Source organism: Coenobita brevimanus, chromosome 99 (genome assembly GCF_032717465.1).
Source record: "Coenobita brevimanus isolate Jiangsu-jjx chromosome 99, ASM3271746v2, whole genome shotgun sequence".
Lineage (NCBI taxonomy): Eukaryota > Metazoa > Arthropoda > Malacostraca > Decapoda > Coenobitidae > Coenobita > Coenobita brevimanus.
In genome coordinates this window covers 16,834,258-16,840,257 of record NC_137052.1, presented here as the reverse complement: position 1 = coordinate 16,840,257, position 6,000 = coordinate 16,834,258, and the positions used below count along the sequence as shown (strand labels likewise).

Here is a 6,000-nt window from a genome sequence, read left to right as displayed (position 1 = left end):
CATCCGCATCTCCTATCCCACCCTAAGGCGGGGTGAGGAGTAGCAACGTCCAGACAGCCAAAGTTTGTCCAATTCAATGGGCCACGCTTCCCTTCGCTCATCATTCAAGCCCTCGAAATCCTGGCTCCATCTGATAGGCCACAAAATTTCACCACGTTCTGTAGCTTCACATATACCTATCTGATAAGAATCAATCCGGACGCTGTCACGTTAAAAAGGGGTGCCAAATCCCTGGTCATGCGCTTCTCCGCACAAAATTCATCCAGCCAGCTCGATCTCTTGTCAGTCACTTCGCCTCACTAACTTCCATACCTCTCTTCCTCACACACTTATCCACCATATCTCTCCACCTTCTTCTTGGCCAATCTCGCCCTCGCCCCCTCCCTCCTTCAAATTCGCTCAGATATACCCTTTCCACCACTACTGTCAATCGTTCTCTCCACATGACCATACAGTCTCACTATTCTCTTTGAATCTTGTGTCCACTGACTTCCTCACTCCGCATCTTTCACGAATCACATTATTCCGTATCCTATCCACTCTCTGTACTCCACATACATTCCTCAGCTGTCCCATATCTAATGGTCTTACTCTTTTCATTTTCATGCCACACCATAGTCTCACATCCGTATGTTAAAGCTGGCACAAACACTCCTTCATGTAGGTCTCACGCAGCTGCAACACTCACGCCTCTGTTTCTTGTCAAGGCCTTCACAGCATCAGTCACTTTCCTTCCTTGTGTCAGCCTACTTTCCACTTCTCTTGCACATTTCCCTCTCTTTTCTAGCACTGTACCAAGGTATGTGAACGCTCTCACCAATTCTAGTCTCTCTCCATTCACTATAACATCACACTAGGAGTCACTGTCTCTCAATAACCATCACTTTACTCTTTTCAACATTTATTCTCAAGGCAAGACGCTCACAGACATCTACTAAACTCTGCACTAGTCTCCTAAGCTCTTGTTCGGTACTTGCAAGTAGCACTGTATCATCAGCATACATCAAGTTTGAGATATTCCACCCATCACCATTCATTACCAATGCCATCCCCCTCTCCACTACTCGTGTCTTCACTCCTCTCATCACCTCATCAGTGTATATACTGAACATCCATATACTTTTCCTATAACACTCACAAGACAAATACCGTACCCCTATGATTACCATACACGTCTTTTTCCCCTTTTCCTTTGTACAGAGGAATAATTATACCTGACTTCCAATCCTCCATGACTCTACCTTCCTCCCAGACCAATCTGCACATCTTCCACATCCATTATACTACCATCTCTCCCCTACGCTTCAGCATTTCACCACACTCCATCAGTTCCTGAGGGTTTCCCCATTTTGACTTTCTTCACAACTTCCATCCTACTGATTTCTTCCTCTCTTCTCACCTCCCTCCTCCTCCCAGCCATACTCCAGCCACTGACACTCGCATTACTTTCATTCCCTATGTTCAAGAGTTCCTTGACGTGTTCTCTCCATCTGCTCACTTTTTCTCCCTTCTCCATTAGCAATCTACCATTTTTATCTTTCACTCCCCGACTTACATCTTTATCACCCTGTGTAACTCTCTTTACCACTTTCCATAACATAATAATAATAATAATAATAATAATAATGAAAGGGAAGACAAGAGTAAAATTGCTGTGGGACCTGCGGCGAGACTCTTGTTTCAGTTTGCTGTAAAAAGTACCGTACCTAGCCATGTCAAACAACCTTTAATAAGACCACTTTGTCTGATATGCCTAACTTAAGCACTTTTACTAAAGCTGTCACTAGATGGCGCCAGCACAGGCGTCAGAAGATTTATATTCTCCATGAATAATTACCATACATGGCACCACTTCCATGTCTCCAAAGGCCTCCTTTTAACAAATCCGCCAAAGCAGAAGACGAAGAAGAAGAACAAAAAGAAAAAGAACGCTGGCGACTCACTGACTTGTTGGCTATCACTGCAGCTAATAATACGAATAACAAATCGCCACCATCATCATCATCAACACCACCACCACCACCACCACCTTTGCCTTTTTTCCACTGAAGGAGGAACCCTGTATTCCAAATAGCAAAGAAAACCGCAGTAACCCTTCCTTAGCGATTTAGTTTGCATATTACACCTTAGAAATGCATTATATGTATACTGTTTTTTCATCAATAAAATCAGCTAAGAGACTGAGGTGCTACGTCCAGTATAAGTCGCTGAAGACATTATGTTGGAAAATCTTAAGGTGCTATGTCCAGAACAATCCGCTAAGAACGATGTTAGGAAATCACACACACACACACACACACACACACACACACACACACACACACACACACACACACACTGGAGGAGATATACAGGTATGTGTGGGCGGATGAAGGTACACACACACACACACACACACACACACACACACACACACACACACACACACACACACACACAACATACTGTACGTGTAGGTGGATGCAAGTCAATGGAAGCTGTGTATTTTTAAACCGGAAAAACTGCGTTCATTGTGGGTGTTCTTTTAAAAGGTTTTCACGTCCCTCTTGTGTGTGTGTGTGTGTGTGTGTGTGTGTGTGTGTGTGTGTGTGTGTGTGTGTGTGTGTGTGTACCTTCATCCGCTCACACGTACCAGTATAACTCCTTCAGTGTGTGTGTGTGTGTGTGTCTGTGTGTGTGTGTGTGTGTTCGTACCTAATTGTATCTTTACAGGAATGAGTCCAGCTCGTACTGTCCCGTGTCTTAAACCATATTTATCGTACATATCCTTAAATTTGTGAATTGTTTTGGCACACACTATTTCATTCGGTAGTGCATTCCATTGATCAATTGCTCTGTTTGAGAAACTGAACTTCCTTACGTCTTTATCACCTCTCTTCTTATGCAGTTTTTTGCAGTGTCCTCTTGCTGATGCTTCTCCATATGTTAAGTAATCATTTATGGCTATTTTCTCCTTCCCTGATATGCACCTCTTTTCCTTCTCTCCTGTAGTGTTGGTAGATTAAGTTTATTTAGTCTTTCTTCGTAGCTTAGGTCCCTTAAGCTTGGTATCCATCTCGTAGCGGCCCTTTGAACTTTTTCAATCTTGTCTATGTGTTTTTTGAGATGAGGACTCCAGACTACTGATGCATATTCCAGGGTTGGTCTAATGAATGATGTTATTATCCTTCTTAGCATGTCTTCATTTATGTATGTGAATGCTATTCTCATATTTGCAAGCAGTGTATACATGTTCCGTACCTTCTCGCTGATGTGGTCAGCCGGAGATAGTCTGTTATTGATAATCACACCTAGGTCCTTCTCTCTTTCTGATGTGTATAGGGTTTTATTTCCTAACTTATAATCTCAATCAGGTCTTTTTCCACTTTTACCAAACTTGATTAGATGACACTTGTCCACATTGAATTCCATTTGCCATGTATTTCTCCATTCATGAAGTTTATTTAATTCTTCTTGTAGCTCTTTACAAGGGTCTGTGTTAGTAATTCTCCTTTGTATTTTTGCATCATCTGCACACATATTCAGATAGCTCTCATTTCCAGTGTTACTGTTTATATCATTTATATACACTAAAAACATGATTGGTGCCAGCACTGAACCCTGTGGTACTCCACTAGTCACTTCTTTCCATGATGAGTAGTTTCCTCTTAGTACTGTTCTCATTTCTCTTTTTGTGAGAAAATCTTGCATCCAACTAAACAGTTTGCCTCGAATTCCTCCTTGATGGTACAGTTTCCATAAAAGTCTTTGATGTGGTAGTGTCAATAGCTTTCTTGAAATCTAAATAGATACTGTCCACCCATCCTTCCCTTTCCTGTATTGTGTTTGTTACTCTGTCATAGTAGCTCAACAGATTAGTAACACATGATTTTCCTTTTCTGAAACCAAACTGTCTTTCTGTTATCATACTGTGTTCTTCTAGATGATTTACCCAAGCTTTTCTTATAAGCTTTTCTAATACCTTGCTTACAAAACTGGTCAGTGATACTGGTCGGTAGTTGAGTGGATTTTGTCTATTTCCTTTCTTGAATAAGGGGATAATATTTGATTTCTTCCAAATATCAGGTAGTTTACCTTGACTCAAATATTTCTTGAAAATCAAAAATAATGGCTTACTTAACTCCTTTGCACATTCTCGTAGTACCCAACATGAAATTTCATCAGGACCACTTGCTTTTCCTCTAATTTACTTAACTCCTCCTGTATTACTTTTTCTGCTATTTGTATATCTGGTAGTATGTGTGGACATGCATGTTCCACATAGTCCCTCTCAAAATATTTTTCTTCTGTAAAAACTAATCGGAAATTCTTATTTAGTGCTTCACAAATATCTTTTCTCTTGCGTATAGGTGATTCCTTCGTCCGTAATGGATTGTATAATATCTTTTACTTTGGTTTTGCTTCTGATGTAGCTGTAAAACGGCTTTGGTTGATCACTACTTTTATTTATTATATCCTCCTCAAACTGTTTTTGGGCTTCCCTCCTTGTTCTTGTATAATCGTTTCTTGCCTGTTTGTAATTATTATACGCCCTTTCACTATTGTGTCTTCTGTATCTATTCCACAACAAATCTCTTCTTTCTTTTGATTTTTTACATTCTGCATTGAACCATTTCTGTATTTTCTTATCTGCTTCTTTGTGCTGTGGGATGTACTTCTGGACTCCTGTTTCATAAAATTCACATTATTTTTTATATACAGCATTTAAATCTTGTCCTCTAAGCTCATTTTCCCAATCAAATTCTAAGAAATACTTCTTTAGGTCTTGATAATTTCCCTTTTTATAGTTTTGGCTCTTTTTGTAACTGTCATTGCTGTTAACTATGTCATATGCTATCTTGAAGTTGTAATTTAGTACTGCATGATCGCTTTTGCCGAGTGGAGGGTCATATATTAAACTGTCAATATCATCTTCTTGCCTAGTTAATATTAGATCTAGCACTGAAGATACATCGAGTCCTCTTTTTCTGGTGGTTTCCCTCACATGTTGCGTTAGGAAAAACTCTTGCACGAGATCCAGGAGCTTTTGGTCCCAACAGCTTTCTTGGCTATTTATATCTAGAGTATTCCAATTTATATTTGTATTAAAATCTCCAGTTAGTATAATTCTTTCCGATTTCTCTTCCATTTTATGTAGTAATGATCTTAAACTCTGAATTGTACTCTCTGCCAGGTCCTCATATTCGTCTCTTTTCCCATGTGTTTGATCTGGGTGGCATGTACAAATTGGCTACAATTACTTTACCTTCAGATGTGTCGATCTCTACTGCAATCAGTTCTACTTGTGATGGTATATCTAGTTTTATTTCATTGACTTTTAGATTTTTCTTAGTTAATATTATAATTCCTTCTCCTTTTTTTTTAATTTCTGTCTCTTCTCCATATATTGTATTCCTCTAAGTTTAGTATGTCATTGGATATCCTTGGTGTTAATTTTGTTTGAGTTAGGCATATTATTTGTGGTTCATTTTCTCTGACATAATCATTCATCTCTAGTAATTTAGATACCATTCCATCCACATTTGAGTACATCAACTTAATCATCTTGTTTATATACTTGTCATGACATGGTTCTACTACCTTCCTCCTTTTTTATTCCATCCTGTTTGTGTACCACTTTCGTACCTGCAATCCTATTACTTTGTAAAAAAAAAAAAAAATGTTCTCCTCTTCTGATCTTCCCTCATTTTTTGTTTTTGCTTCCTCCCTTTTCTCTTTCAGTAATTCCAGTTCCTCCTGTGTTGGGCATCTTTTTATCCATACATTTTTGAACTCCTCTTTTTCCATAAGATTCTTTGCATTTTTTAGTATCTCCTCCACAGTGTTTACACTCTGGAAAGTCACCTTTTGAGGTCTTGTCTTGCTTTTCTCGTGTGTGTGTGTGTGTGTGTGTGTGTGTGTGTGTGTGTGTGTGTGTATCATCTCTTCACACAATCCCATTTTTTTTCATTTTTATTCAGTCCCTCTTGACAATTTTATGCTCCGAGAAAGAAAACTTGT

At 39.2% G+C, this 6,000-nt stretch overlaps 1 protein-coding gene across 1 annotated transcript in view; it reads right to left on the bottom strand.

The window, feature by feature from the left end:
- The window catches only part of Ptpmeg (protein tyrosine phosphatase Meg), a 422,625-nt gene that overhangs the window by 128,954 nt on the left and 287,671 nt on the right, over nt 1-6,000 (bottom strand). The window lies entirely within an intron of this gene.